At 35.3% G+C, this 17,099-nt stretch overlaps 1 protein-coding gene across 1 annotated transcript in view; it reads right to left on the minus strand.

The window, feature by feature from the left end:
- The window catches only part of LOC123556589 (uncharacterized), a 171,680-nt gene extending 158,426 nt beyond the window's left edge, over window positions 1–13,254 (minus strand). Inside the window, exon 1 of the mRNA XM_045347419.2 lies at window positions 13,065–13,254. The gene's annotated coding sequence lies outside the window, so the exon portion shown is untranslated. The remainder of the gene's footprint in view (window positions 1–13,064) is intronic.
- Between the last annotated feature and the right edge of the window lie 3,845 nt (window positions 13,255–17,099).

Consider the following 17,099-nt stretch of genomic DNA (forward strand, 5'->3'; position numbering starts at 1 on the left):
GCAGTTCATGACTCGTGTATGGCTTGAGTATTAGTATAATCCAGTAATTTTAAAGGCAGCAAAGGGAGGTAATTAAAGAATATATTTCAAGGGAGATAATTTATCTGGAAAAAAAAAGAAGTTCGGCACTGTGAGTGATATCGATTTATATCTCACTGTTATTTTCCAGTATTTCACCAATAAGCATATAATAAATGAGTATACTGAAAATCAAATAAGTAATTATGGTGTTGTCATAAATCGTTCATTTAAAAAAAATAAAATCCTTTTAAAATGTCACAAGTTTTCACGACCCTGAGCAAAGCTAGTATCTAAATTTCAATCTTGAGATTAAAGTAAATTATACATTGTTTAACTAAATGTTTTGTATTTTATACAGCAATTGTTTACTTCTTATTATGCTCCCAATCCCACTCTAGTTTACTGTTTTACTCAACATGTCATTTGTCGAGGGTGGAAAATGTCATTGTCACAGTGACTCAGCAGAGACTAAAAGAAACACAGTCTCTGGCCAGGCTAACTGAACAACACTTTGTCCTACACGATTTTTTCTAGTATCAAGCTCTACCCAAATTGTTAAAAGAATTCCATTACATGCAGATCTCTCAGGTTTCATAGTGTTACACTCCTACCAGGTTTCCTTGACTAGTTCATAAATTTGTTCATGAATAACTTCATGAACTTTTTCTTTTCTTTTTTTTTACAAAAATAGTTCATGAATAAATTATGTTTCATGAATTTCATTAAATTCATGAATAAATATTCATGAGAATCAAAATTTATGTTTCATGAATTTCAATATTCATGGACTTGTTCATGTATTATTTTTAATTCATGAATAAGTTCATGAATATCGAAATTCATGAAACATAAATTTTGATTCTCATGAATATTTATTCATGAACTATTTCATGAATTTGTTTATGAATAAATTCATGAACCTTTTTCACAGGGGTGAACTTGACACCCTTCTACATGTTCCACTTTGCTTTGATGCTTCAGTGAATGGCTTTACTGAACTTGACACCCTTCTACACGTTCCACTGTGCTTTGATGCTTCAGTGAATGGCTACACTGAACTTGACACCCTTCTACACTTCCACTGTGCTTTGATGCTTCAGTGAATGGCTACACTGAACTTGACACCCTTCTACATGTTCCACTTTGCTTTGATGCTTCAGTGAATGGCTACACTGAACTTGACACCCTTCTACACTTCCACTGTGCTTTGATGCTTCAGTGAATGGCTATACTGAACTTGACACCCTTCTACACGTTCCACTGTGCTTTGATGCTTCAGTGAATGGCTACACTGAACTTGACACCCTTCTACACTTCCACTGTGCTTTGATGCTTCAGTGAATGGCTACACTGAACTTGACACCCTTCTACATGTTCCACTTTGCTTTGATGCTTCAGTGAATGGCTATACTGAACTTGACACCCTTCTACACTTCCACTGTGCTTTGATGCTTCAGTGAATGGCTATACTGAACTTGACACCCTTCTACACTTCCACTGTGCTTTGATGCTTCAGTGAATGGCTACACTGAACTTGACACCCTTGGCTACATGCCAATCTATAAGTTTTGCTTAGAGTTTGAGATAAAAAAATTTATCAAGAGAATGAAGTTTTAAAGGCCTTAATGTTTAAATCAAAAAGCAAATTGCATTGCATAACAAATGCATCACACTTTCAGACTCCATAAAAATCATTTGCAATCAATTAACAACTTTATCTGGCAGACACAATGTCTTTGTGCTTTGGATTTTGTATTCCCCAGAGTTTGCAAATTCTGATCTAATTCAGTAGCAAGTGTTTTACAATCCACCAGGATCTATGAAAACGTAATTACAAAGTCTCTTTGCACTGCATTTTCACAGAGATTCAAACAAATAGTGTGTAAACTATCACCTCACTGCAAACAGAAATATGGAAACAGATACAACTGTGAGGACATAAAATGCATTAATGCAACAGTGCTGATAAAGATTCATGTTTCTGTAAATTAGGTTTTGGGAATGCTTTAATTTTACAATTACATGCACAAGAATCATATTTATGTTGCCATGAAATTGCAGTTTCCTAGCTGCAGGGATATGTCTGGAGATAATGTGACTCTCTTCTTGGATGAGCTTTTTCAGTTAAGTTTTTTATTATATTTAAATTCTAGTGAAAGAAGCCGGTCTTTATCCTAGTTCATGACAGTCTTACAATCATTTCTCAAAGAAAATCTAAAGAACAGACTCACTTTTGACTTCTATGAAATTACACTAAAATAGGACTTCAAATAGATGATGCTATTGTAGAAAAGCACATGTCTCCCCCTAAGCATGGCAGTAATATGCAATAAGTCAAAATGGGACAGGAGCAAAGTCAAACAGACACTGATGTTTGACTCTGAGTGACACTATACCCTATATCTACTCGGCAAATCCAATGATCCTGTGTAGTTCCAATGTTCTGGGTCAAGTGGTTCTCAAGTTACACACTGGAAACAGTTTTCCATGTTCTGGCCCCTGTGACCTGGACCTTTGAAAGAATGGCCCCCAAGATCAATAGGCGTCATCTACTTGGCATATCAAATTATCCCCTGAAGTTTCAACATTCTGGGTCAAGAGGTTCTCAAGTTATTGATCAGAAAAGGTTTTCCATTTTTGGGCCCCTGTCACCTTGACCTTTGAACAAGAGACTCCAAAATCAATAGGGATCAACTACTCTTCATATGTAATCAACTTATGAAATTTCAACATTCTGGGTCAAGTGGTGACCGAAACATCAATAGGGATCATCTACCCCCTATGAAGTTACAACATTCTTGCTCAAGTGGTTCAGCAATGTTTTTCCATATTCAGGGCCCCTGTGACCCCCAGAGTGACCCCAAAAACAATAGGGGTCATCTACTCCATAAGCCCTATCACCCCATGAAGTCTGAAGGTTCTAGCTAGGTGAAATGGTTTTCCAGTTATTGGTCGGAAATGCAGGCTGATGGATGGATGGACAAACAGACGGAAGGACAGGGCAAAAACAATATAGGGAGAGACATAATTAACAGTCTAGTGTGACTAGTCTACTTTCTACTTTGCTCAGTTTGTGAATAACAGCATACAGATGAAGTTTTTTTAAAACTTCCATAAACACTGTTGATATATCACTGAGTGAGTTACAAAAAGGTTTTAGAGTTTCAATCCTTGTTATGAGTGGAACATGCGTAGCTGACAGGGAGATTGGATGTCTGATAGATGGGAAATTCTCATGATCGGCATGAAATGTGCAGCCTCACAATGAACAAGTGTTTTTATTCCACACTGATTTATGCCGGGATGAAGGATGAGATATGTGTTTTATGACGACAATGGTCCATTAGGGAGTAACTTGGTATCCCAGAAGTGCAAAAAGAAAACCTCAGACAGGCAGCATTATATACAATGGTAGGAATAGGAAACTTAGTTAAATGAGTTTTAAGAGATTTAGTTAAAGGTTCATGTTTAACGAGAATTTTGATGGGACAGAAAATGGCACAGAAAAATGGTAATGGATTCTGAAGATTCAAGAATCAATAATGCATTTGCAGGTACTTAAGTGTGGTGTACACACTATCCTTAAAATCCTTTAAACAGAAATTAGATTAGTGCCAAAACTGAAATACAACTCAAGACTTATTTTATGAAACATGCTATTAAAAAAACTGAATTCACTCTAACCCAGCTCTATAGAAATAGAGGAAAAGATCCAATGCCAAGCTAAATTAAAATTGTTCATACAGACAATCCTTGTTATGTTTTTTCAGATCTGCAATCTTCTTTTTTTTAGTCAACATGCAACTTCTTCAAGACATCATACCATACATACATTAGAAACAAAAGACTTAAATCAGATAAAATAAAACATACCTTAGTTCACTCTCTACATATTACATATATCCATTAAAAAGCCTCTTGAACTGTGGTCAATAATTAAAATAATCTATGTCATAAGTAGTGGACAAACAAACGAGGATTATTGCGGACATCCAACTGCCTTGATAGTGACCGACAAAGTCATAGTAAATCAAGCTTATGCAAGCTTTTACTCTTATGTTGAGATAACCTCAAATGCTTATTGTCTTTGATATCTTATCAAATTCGATGGACTTAAGGACATCAAACAAGGATTCCTGCTGAAATTATCTCCCTTTGTAATGAAAATAGCTGCCAGCATGTACATAGTGCTGAGACAATTACCTCCCTTTATCATAAAATATAAATAATTGCACACATTAATCATAAAAACATAGATTATCACAATTATAATACATTTTATATGTGTTAATGTGTTAATAAACCTTAAAACATTTTAATGACAGTGAAAGATATAAGATTTAATTTATATAAGTGATAAATATCACAACCTGCTGTTAAAGCAACTGATTCATTTATTTTATGTAAAATGAAAGTCTTCTCAAAATTTGTTTAAACTTCGAGAAAGTTGCATTTGGTTAAAACTTGTTGACATTTTATTTTACAAAGTATCTATGTAAAGTAAAATAAAAAAAACTCTGCAAATCTGCAAAGCATTTGAATATCTACAATCTAGAATAAAACTGCTACTTCTGACATTTTCAGGGGGTCATTTAACTGGAGAATAAATGCGTTAAAAGAGATATTCTTCTGCTTGCACACTGTTAACACACCTTTTTCATATGCGTGTGCAGAGAATACGTATTGCAATCCTGTAATGTAGAATTCAAACAAAAATAATGTCAATGTGATCAGACAACATTGATATTCCCGCACATTTCATAACAAGAGCACCGCGATGCTGAGTATTAATATATGCCCGCAGGTATGACCTTTGACCTCTAAGTGCGACCCTGACCTTGAAGCAAGCCATCCAACACATGCTCTCTGTAAGTTGTGGTGAACATTTGTGTCAAGTTTCTTCAAAATCCTTTAAGCATTTCAAGAGTTACTGAGGGGGACACAAAATTGCTAACGGACAGATAGACAGACATACTCCAGCGTCATAACATGATACGCTCCATTCAGGCGAATAAAAATTCAGTGACCCTAACTGACATCATATTAATTTTTTAGCACATGTTTGTTTCGTGTTATAGCATATGCAGAATCCCTCCTGGCCCTACCAGGGAGGGCCTCAGGCACAAAGAAATCCCTGGGGATTCTGCTGATAATATAAAGAAACATGCATTACTATAAAACGAGGGACTAAAAATTAAATTTTTCATGACACATTATACATTTTATACATAAATGTTTCCACTTTTCACGACACCTGCGAGCAAGTAGCTTTAGTTTTAAATTAAACTTAACCACCATATTTTGAAAACACCTCTCTTGTAGAATGCATTTTGAAAAAAAAATACAAGAAAGTACAATCCTGAATACTAATTAAGCAATCTATTTAAGCTTGGAAATGTCACACAATTCTCATACAATCATTAATTAAACAGAGAATATCAATACAACAGTAGCATGGTGTTGAAGGTTTATATCTCTCCTGCATTGAATATGAATAGAAATGATCATATTCTACTGAACTGCAGAAGATAAACAACTTTATCTGATGATTAAAATACTATCGAAAATATGTAAACAGCTCAAATATTGTCAATTTGACACTCTTGAATGAACATGCTCAAAACATTGTATTAATCAAATCAGGGGGCTTATAAACTGTACAGCAGAAAACTATCTAAACAGCTTCATTTTCTTTCTGCTTCCTGCTTTGTATATATATAAATTATGAGCGACTTCGATAGAATGCTTCAGTAACTAGTAGCAGAGTACTCACTTTCAGTGCCATAGGTTGATCACCCTGTCATACCAGAAACATGGTTCTAGCTCCTCCTTGCCTGCTGCTTAACAATAAGAAGAAAATACCACATATTCATTTGGCAATAACTACCAGCAGGAATCTATAAGACATGATCATAAACATTATAAACAAGTGCCAGAGTACTGTAGTGGCAATACGGAAGTCCCCTGCCAGTAAAAAACTTTGTATGTGTTCGTCCCTTGTGGTTGTTGGCAACAGTGTTAAGAATAACGAGAGTGGCAGACTGTCACAAAATACACCCTTCATCCAACTTGACCTTATTCAAGGGCCCTAATCCAAGACTGCCTTGGGCGATTTCGCTGGTTATCAAATCTGGCCAAGATATTATGCCCATAAACATTGTCAGCAAGTTTGGTGAAAATCAGATGAAAACTGTTCGACTTAGAGAGCAGACACAGCTAAATTCGCAGATTTCAAGTAATTCAAGGGCCATAATCCAAGAGTGCCTGGGGCGATTTGGCTGGTTATCAAACTTGGCTGAAATATTATGCCAACAAACATTATCTGCAAGTTTGTGGAAGATCAGATGAAAACTGTTTGACTTAGAGAGCGGACAAGGCTAAATTTGCAGTTTTTTGAGTAATTAAAACTGTTTGACTTAGAGAGCTGACAAGGCTAAATTTGCAGATTTTGAGTAATTCAAGGGCCATAACTCAAGAGTGCCCGAGGCGATTTTGCTGGTTATCAAACTTGGCCGAGATATTATGCCCACAAACATTGTCACCAAGTTTGATGAAGATCAGATGAAAACTATTCGACTTAGAGAGCCTGGCTTGAATACTTTTCGAGTAATTGCAGGATCCAGATCTGAGCAGACCGATGGACAGATAGACAGACGGACGGATGGATGGAGTCCATTCCTAAAATCTCATTTGATGTTCCACTGGTTGAGGACCGATAATTGTTCCTAGATAACAATCCATGAAAGATATTTTCACTGCAGTATCTTTTATGTCTTTAATAGCCATACAAGTCAATGTTTTCATTCTTTGTTACACTGTACAATAATGTACATTTATTTAATGTCCCGATGCTGCAATAAATTAAAATGTCTACCCCCCAATGAAACAATACCATTACAGGAATATAAAAGATGTAATCAATAAGTTGGATAACATCAGAAAATATGATATCATCATAAATATGACATTATTACAATTTAATGAATTATGTTTTTGTTTCCCGGTTGGACAACGGTATCACTTTACTAGTCTCTAGTTGAAGTTGGTATTCAGACATTGCTCTGTTTATTCTTTATTATGACATAGCCTTTGATATTATCTACTTCATTATACAAATGAATTTAGGTATTTAGGACTTGAGGGTTTCATTTCAATTATTGCTAATGGTACCATTCTAGCTTGTTATAACCTGGTTTTCATTTGTCTGTTTTCTGATGGTGTAGCTCAACATAAGCGCCTGCATAAAATATTCAGAAAGTGTGTTTCACCAATGTAAGTTTTGGTCCTAGACAAGCTGGATTTGCCACATGAATACTAGCTATCCTGGGCCAGCATGGCTTGCACATGTATTCTAGCCTTAGTAGCTATGCACTCTGATGTTTGACGCCCTTACATAACTGAAGTACTGTAAAAACCAGCGTTAAACCCAAAACAAACAAATAAAATCTCACAATACAGTTAACTCTTACATTTTTAAATAATAAAAACTTTCATTTTATATTTACCTCAGAAATGATGTTGGCAGAAAGTTTTCTTCTATCATAAAGTTGTCCTAGACCCAAAATCATAAAGTTTCGGCTAATTAGAACAATTATAACTTACATAAACCATATGCCAGGCTCATCATTGCATAATAAAATTGTTTATAAACATATATATTTTATTTCTTCATCCACCACAGTACTACCTTATGGAAGCGTCCTGGTGCCAGTAGAGAGATTTAAATTTGCCTTACGTACGACTTAGTATCTCCTACGTAGGACATAGTATCGCCTACGTAGTAGTTATTATCTCCTACGTAGGACTTAGTATCTCCTACGTAGGACTTAGTATCTCCTACGTAGGACATAGTATCTCCTACGTAGTACTTAATATCTCCTACGTAGGACTTAGTATCTCCTACGTAGTACTTAATATCTCCTACGTAGGACTTAGTATCTCCTACGTAGTAGTTATTATCTCCTACGTAGGACTTAGTATCTCCTACGTAGGACTTAGTATCTCCTACGTAGGACATAGTATCTCCTACGTAGTACTTAATATCTCCTACATAGGACATAGTATCTCCTACGTAGAACTTAGTATCTCCTACGTAGGAGTTAGTATCTCCTACGTAGGACATAGTATCTCCTACGTAGGACTTAGTAACTCGTACGTAAGGGTTCCCATTTTGATGCGCTGCAGCGTTCTGTGGTCCTACTCGCGTTTCCGGTAGATGTGTTAACGGAACATTGCTGGTTGACTTTTTAATTGCGTGCTGATAAATGGCATTTACTGCAATATTTGATTTATTTTCTAAACTATTTATCTTCTTGTATTTTATGTGTTGTCTCGAGAAGGGGCTTAAATAAATAACTTTTCATTGCAATCAGTGAAATTATCTCTTAACCACTGTTTCTAACCAATAACAAAGAATGAATTTATATAAACCTGATTGCATGACACGATTATCAATGTTCTATAACATTTAGTTAGTTTCAACTAGTCAATTATTCTTTTATCTAGTCACTCTGATTAAACAAAATTGTAAAGGTTATTTCGCATGAAATTAGCTCTTATATTTAAAAAAAATAGCCTCTACTGTTAAGAGCGATAAAGGGGAATAAATCATGTTTACCAAGTTACTCGTCCTTAATTTCTTCTCTCTAGGCATACACATAACAAAACAAAGGATAACCAGATATAATGTCTGAAACCTACAAATTCGCCGTGATATTCGGTAATTAAAAGATTTTACTGTCAAAAAATGCTTCACTATATTTAAATACTATTCTATTCTTCCTCTTTTTCACAACATAATTATACAATATATAGAAGATACACACACCATGTTAAAGAAAGCAAAACCGTCGGACCACAAGTTGATTTGACATTAGTTTTTCGGAACACTATAGACTCGCATCAGTCGTTAGAGTCATTAAATCTAAAGCACTTTCCTCTCTGATACCATTTCTGAAAAAAAAAAATCAATACCTCTTACCTCTGACTCTAACGACTGGACAAATGCAAGGTAAGCAGTTTTCATCCCAGCTTTAATAATCACCATCTCATTAGAGATCATTGCAAATGTGTTCATGATGTAACATAACCCTTGATTGGCCCCAGTGCCCTGGATCATAGAACATCCTTTATGACCTTCACAGTCTGTATAATGAAGTGCTTGCCAACGAGTACCTTTTATTACCAGATGAATGGGAGAGGTGTTAATGAACTTTATACCTTAATAAACTTCATAAATGTATCATCTTTAATATACAAATCAAGTAGAAATGAGTGTTTAAAACAAAAAAGTATCAATAGTTTATTATCATGTTAAATCATGCTTTAGATGCAGTAAAGGTGATTTACTGTAACAAGTTAATGCTTGACCTGAATGTAGAAAAAGAAAATTGAGCCGTGCCATGAGAAAACCAACATAGTGGTTTTGCGACCAGCATAGATCCAGACCAGCCTGTGCATCCGCTCAGTCTGGTCAGGATCCATGCTGTTCACTAATGTCTCTCTAATTCCAATAGGCTTTGAAGCAGACAGCATGGATCCTGACCAGACTGCGCGGATGCTCAGGCTGGTCTGGATCCATGCTGGTCGCAAAGCCACTATGTTGGTTTTCTCATGGCGCAGCTCAAATGATGATAACACCTAATAGATATTGATTATTAAAGGCACTGTCCTTGAGATCATACGACAACAGAAAAAAGAGAAATTTTAGGTACCAGTATCAAGAAATTAATGCTAATACCGCTTAAGAAAGCTTTGAATTAATTACTGACAGATTATATATTATTGAAACACATGAGAACTAGTTGTCTTAACTCACTTTTACACTGGAAATTGAAAAACCTTTGTAACGTTTTACTGAGGTAAACTGCCTAATTATTAAATATCTACATTCAAGGGTCATTGTATACATATTCCTCCGTGGTGTATATTGTTAAAGACAGCAGGAAAATTTTCATTGCCGTGGTGGCCCGGGTTCGATTCCCGGCTCTGGTATCTTTTTTCCTTGATTGAGTAGATTAAGGATAGTTTAGAAACAAAAACTCGAATTTTAATGTCCATAGTATGTATGACCGAACTTCAATTTTAAAGAAAGACCATTTTTAGCCAAAATTTGTAGGTCAGTGCCTTTATTGAGAGAAAGTTTATTAATCAAATCACACAATCGGTCAAAACAATAACTGGCCGTCATTATATTTAGTAACTTTCATGATATACTTTAATCATACTTTTGAACTCTCTACATTATTTCAAGAGAGGCCTCCATAGCCGAATGGTAAAGGTTCGAAACCTCACATGACATGTTTCAATTCTTCATGCTCATAAACTGCCCGGTTGGCTTATGGATTGTCGGCGGTTATAACCTGATGTCTGCCCATGCCTGGAGCAATGCCTAGAAGTGCACCTTGTGGGTATCGCAGTGTGACTATACCCAAACTACATAGTCCCCCCCCCCCCCCCCCCCCCCAAAAAAAAAAAATACAAACAAAAAAAAACCAACAAAAAAACAAACAAGAAACAAGAAAAAAAAAACAACAACAAAATAAAATGTTCAAAAATATCTATTAAAACAAATTTATTGACTACTTCATCTGTCGAATTCAGAACTTGGTCAAATGTGTCTTTAATTCATACTTACGAAGTTTGAAGGGAGATGTTTAATTGTTTACAAATATGTAATCTAACGGTATCAGATAATCAGATAATCCTTACTAAATAATAGTACACACAAGTATATTGTTCCACTGCGCATGCTTGAGAGTCTTTTAGTCAGTGACATACGTACGAGTTACTAACTCCTACGTAGGAGATACTAAGTACTACGTAGGAGATACTAACTCCTACGTAGGAGATACTAAGTCCTACGTAGGAGATACTAAGTCCTACGTAGGAGATACTAACTCCTACGTAGGAGATACTAAGTCCTACGTAGGAGATAGTATCTCCTACGTAGGAGATACTATGTCCTACGTAGTACTTAATATGTCCTACGTAGGAGATATTATGTCCTACGTAGGAGATATTATGTCCTACGTAGGAGATATTAAGTACTACGTAGGAGATACTAAGTCCTACATAGGAGATACTATGTCCTACGTAGGAGATACTAAGTCCTACGTAGGAGATACTAACTCCTACGTAGGAGATAGTAAGTCGTACGTAAGACAAATTTAAATCTCTCTGCTGGCACCAGGACGCTTCCATACTACCTTTATTTTCTACACACAGAGAGGGAAAATTGTTAAACATTTATTTAAGGAACAGACATTATTTTATTCAGCAACGAAAAATACAGCTGTTTTTAATTAAGATAAAATAATGACAAGCTATCCATTGTCAAATCATTATGGCAAATTATATAACACAAAGAATCTAGGAGGATGAGGGCTTTATGGTGGGGCAAGGGAACCACATAAAGACTCTAGAAGCGCTTCAAGGGGGATGGGGAAATCGGGGAAAAGCACTCAGAGGGCTGGAAGGTGATTCAACCTTTTGAGGAAGGTAGGAAAGTCTGTCTAAGCAAAAGTTTTTTATGTTAGATATGGAAAGAAATAATAACAACAAAATCTGACTTCAAGTTCAGTCCAACTTCTTTCGCTTGAACTCTTGGGGACGGTTAAAATTTGTTCAAGCCATCAGTTGATGGAGCCAAACACAGTTCTAGCATATCATAGGTAAACTTACTAAGGTATCTGTAGAGGTCAATCATAGATTTTTTTTCTCAACTGCTTAATACCATCCACTGTCCAAACCCTATGTGAGAAAACATGTGTTGATCACTAGCATCTCATGTCTACCTGGCTAGGAATAATAAGAAGGGAAATTATTTCTTCTAATTCACTGCATTTAACCACAGAAAATTATATTTCACTAATTAAGATGGTTAGTAGTAGTGGAGCAGATAACACCAAATGATACAGTGAATGAAGCTGGACTTTAATTTGAACAGTTTCAGTATAATAAGACTCCTTGTGGTGTCATCATATTGTTTTGTGTAGTATATATTTACATTAAAGTAATCAGTCTAAAATACTGGATTATGTAATTGTTATTCAATTATTGTTTTTAAAATAGGATTTTGAAACAACGGTGTCTTCAACGTTTACAGTTCCCAAAAAGCTCCATCTGATAACCTTACCCCTTTAAATCTTCAGAAAATTTATAATTCTAATACATAAGTCAAAGCATATTGTTGGATTTTCAAGATGAACTGCTCTGTTCTAGTTTAAGTAACAACTGGAAACCAAATTTTTATTTAGTAACAGAATAATTATAGAGTTTGAAAATATAACCTTCATGTTTACAGTTCACATGGGTTGGTCTGAACATCCAACAAACTTCCCCACCATTGTTTACATAACTTGCATATAATTTACATCATACCCACTTTAAGGCGTCCCCTCGAGTACCACCACCAAGACTTTAAACCCTCTTGAACGGCCTGGGATCAATGTTGAAGTGCAGCCCTAAATCACGACTTTTATCACCTTAAGGGGAAATTGACCAAACAAAGACTGATTAGCTAATGACATAAAACACTAACACCAGGCTTATAGTACTGTACAACTTTTTAGTCATTTCCGCACTTTGGCCATCTCCCATGTGATTTTATTGTCAGAAAAGTATCGGAAATCCATAAAACTTTTAACACCAAATAACATCCAATATCTACATGACCTACTATAAAATGACGCAACCACTTTGTATGGTGTCTATAGTCACATTAAGATTAAATAAAACAGCAATAATTCTAATCAACAGTCAATGAATTGTCAAACATTTCCAGACAACTTTCATCTCAATAACAACATCACTATGAAATCAGAACTATTCTTGGGGAACTTACTTGTTTAGCTTTCCACACAATTAAATCACAAGGAACAAGAAAAATTTCCATCACTTTTACAAGAATGTTCAGAAGAAAATGTCCACAAATTTATGTCCCTCGGAAATAGCCATTCTGGCATTAACCACGTAACTTCAAGCCAACAAAATCAAATGATTTCACTGTATGGTATATAAAACAAGAATGAGTTCTGTCTTACCTGACAGTATTCTGTTATATATTAAGTCCAATTTCAATGCATTTCGAAAAGACAACACCAAACTGTAAAACTGAAAAAAAGTCGAGAAACAATCTATAACTATTGTAAAATGCAATTACATCCAAATCAATCAATGCTTTTCACTTAACAAACAACATGATACCAATTACTGTTTCTCGAAACTGAAAATTTCCAGAACCGTAAAAATAATTCCAACTTTGTGTCTCATTACGAAATAAATTTCCTGGAAATTCAGTTAGCAAACTGACAGCCCAGAATGAAACTATTGAAAAGCCTTGAAATATAAAATACAGCCAAGCAAATTAACATCCATCCTAAAAAATAAGATAAGAAACTTCTGATAAAATCCTATGACGGAGATGTTATTATGGATATAACAAGAGATAAGGATGAAATCGCAGACTTTGAACATGTTTCACAGCTATAGATAAAATAATATTATGATTACCAGTCTTTTAGATTATCTTTATTATGATAAATTTGTTCTACAGATCCATTTACTATAAAATAGAAGACATGAAACACTTCTTTGTGAAACCAGCAATTTATTATTTTCTTTGTTTATATTAATTCCAATGCCACTGGATTTTAGTTATCTATAATACTAGTAACACAGTACTACTGTAGCAGCACTGAACAATCATGTTCCATAATATTGGACCAGAATTTACTGGGTTTTTTCTCTACAAAGAAGTGACAACTTCCCTACATGAACTAGATGAACTAGAGATGGATAAGAGAAACCTTTGCCATGAAGCTCTAACAGTAGATGAACTAGAGATGGATAAGAGAAACCTTTGCCGTGAAGCTCTAACAGTAAGATGAACTAGAGATGGATAAGAGAAAACTTTACCGTGAAGCTCTAACAGTAAGATGAACTAGAGATGGATAAGAGAAAACTTTGCCGTGAAGCTCTAACAGTAGATGAACTAGAGATGGATAAGAGAAAACTTTGCCGTGAAGCTCTAACAGTAGATAATCTAGAGACGGATAAGAGAAAACTTTGCCGTGAAGCTCTAACAGTAAGATGAACTAGAGATGGATAAGAGAAACCTTTGCCGTGAAGCTCTAACAGTAAGATGAACTAGAGATGGATAAGAGAAAACTTTGCCGTGAAGCTCTAACAGTAGATGATCTAGAGATGGATAAGAGAAAACTTTGCCGTGAAGCTCTAACAGTAGATGATCTAGAGATGGATTACAGAAACCCTTGCCGTGAAGCTCTAACAGTAGATGATCTAGAGATGGATAACAGAAACCCTTGCGGTGAAGCTCTAACAGTAGATGAACTAGAGATGGATAAGAGAAACCTTTGCCGTGAAGCTCTAACAGTTGTTTTAGGAACAAACTAGTTTTACTATGCAAAAGGTATAGATTTCCACAATATCAGACTGAATAAACATACCTTTTTCTGTTGTTTATTCATTTGAAACTTGCAAGCAGTTCTGAAACAATAATATAAGATATAGTGTAACTATTATAAACATGCCTGTGTTACAGATTACAGTGGTACAACAGCCTTAAAGATCAAAAGTATAAAACATTAATCTGTATAAAACAAATCTTTTAGCAGATCCAAACAACTTTATATTGGGTGTCTTAATCTAACCTATTCAAATTTTATTAAATTATGTCCCTTTTCTCTTGAAAACAGGTAATCAGAGCTAAGATGACATTGAGTTCGGATAGTAGACATGTTTTGAAAAAAAATATAAAAGTTTTTTCTTGTCAGTAGTCAAGCTGAAAGATGCCAGCATCTAGAGACCCAAGTGACATTACAGTTCCTGGCTTCCCAGGAAATGGACATGAACTCTTTGATAATCAACTTCATTCATAAACCATTTTAATAAAACATATCAGCAAATTTGTGTGTTTTTCTTCTTGATAACTTGAGTTCGCTCTATGATCATATCAAATTGACCTGTTAGTTGGAAACTTGGCACTTCCTGTAGTACTGATAGCCTACTAAAATATTGCTTTGTAAATTCTTTGATTTAAAGATGTTTTTGATTTATCGAATTTCTTTGGTGCTAGTATCTTCAGGAAATATGCCAGTCAGTTAAGTATCTCATTCAAGAATCAAGTCAGAATCTCCTTGATTACCATCTAAATTTGTTAAAAACATTACAGGGCAAGTTAGTGTCAGCGTGTCTAATATTAAGTTTTAGAGACAAAGGAACAATCTTGGAATTATAACATTTTCATCTAATCTAACTTAAAAACTATCTTCAGAGACAATGAACAAAATCTTCATGAAGTCAAATTAACATGAATGTATTATTTCCTTATCCAGATTAATAAGTTTTAGTTGTGCTGAAAGATTTTTTAAAAATTTTCTTTAAATATAACTAGAAATATATTCTACCTACCCACGGGCAGGATGTCAAGCCTGCCAGCGCCTTTGGCCTGTAAGTGTGACCTTGATCTAGGTCTAAGGGACCCAATTCTTGCGCATGACACTCCGCCTCATAATGGTGAACATTCATGCGAAGTTACATCAAAATCCCACCTTGTATGAAGAAGAAATGCTCAGGCCAAATTTCAATTTGACCTTTGACCTGCAACTGTGACCTTGACCTTTGAGACAGGAACATGGGGTATGCGCATGACACTCCTTCTCATAGAGGTAAACATTTTTGCCAAATATAAACAAAATTGGTCCAATTGCATGTCAAAGATATGGTCTGGACAAACTTCAATTTGACCTTTGACGTGCAACTGTGACCTTGACCTTTGAGATAGGAACATGGGGTTTGCACATGACACTCCTCATTGAGGTAAACATTCATGTCAAATATAAACAAGCATGGTCCATGCATGTCAAAGTTATGCTCCGGAAAAAATCGGACGGACGCACGGACACATGGATGCATACACGCACACACATACAACGACCTGCCAAAAGTGACAACTATATCAAGCTCACCACAAGCGGGCTCCACAAAAATATAAGATACTTACCTCTTTATATATAACTCTCCTACAGTATTATGTCAAGCATCAGTTCTTGTTTCATACATATCTGAAATATGGAATAATGATAAATTAGGCTTTTTTCACAAGAAAAAATAAAACACTAATCTGCATTTAACAGACTTGTCATTTCCAGTAAATTAATCCTGTTTCATTAACTCCAGTAAATACATAAACAAGAGCTGTCAGTGGACAGCGCGCTCGACTATTCTCAGTGCTATATAGTATAATATAAGCAATGAGTAAAACTTTAACATTACAATAAGCATATTCTATGTCGAAAAGGGGCCATAATTCAGTCAAAATGCTTGATATAGCTGCCTCCTCCTTTTTACAGACTGGGGTCATGATGGTAAACAAGTATGCAAAATATGAAAGCAATATCTCAATGGACTTTACAAATATTTGGGGTGGTACGCAAACTTTAACATTTATTCTATTCTAAGTCGAAAAGGGGCCATAATTCAAATGCTTGATATAGTTGCCTCCTCCTTTTTACAGACTGGGGTCATGATGGTAAACAAGTATGCAAAATATGAAAGCAATATCTCAATGGACTTTGAAAATATTTGGGGTGGTATGCAAACTTTAACATTTATTCTAAGTTGAAAAGGGGCCATAATTCAGTCAAAATGCTTGACAGAGTTGCCTCTTCCTTTTTACAGACTGGGGTCATGATGGTAAACAAGTATGCAAAATATGAAAGCAATATCTCAATGGACTTTGAAAATGTTTGGATGGTACGCAAACTTTAACATTTATTCTAAGTCTAAAAGGGGCCATAATTCAGTCAAAATGCTTGATAGAGTTGCCTCCTATTTTTTACAGACTGGGGTCATGATGGTAAACAAGTACGCAAAATATGAAATCAATATCTCAATGGACTTTGAAAATATTTGGGGTGATACGCAAACTTTAACATTTGTGTGACAATCACGCTAACGTCGACGCCGGGGCGAGTAGGATAGCTCCCCTATTCTTCGAAAAGTCGAGCTAAAAATATGTATGGTCTACAGAAATGTCAACATATATTTGTTTGCTA

The sequence above is a fragment of the Mercenaria mercenaria genome, chromosome 5 (genome assembly GCF_021730395.1).
Source record: "Mercenaria mercenaria strain notata chromosome 5, MADL_Memer_1, whole genome shotgun sequence".
NCBI classification, from domain to species: Eukaryota; Metazoa; Mollusca; class Bivalvia; order Venerida; family Veneridae; genus Mercenaria; species Mercenaria mercenaria.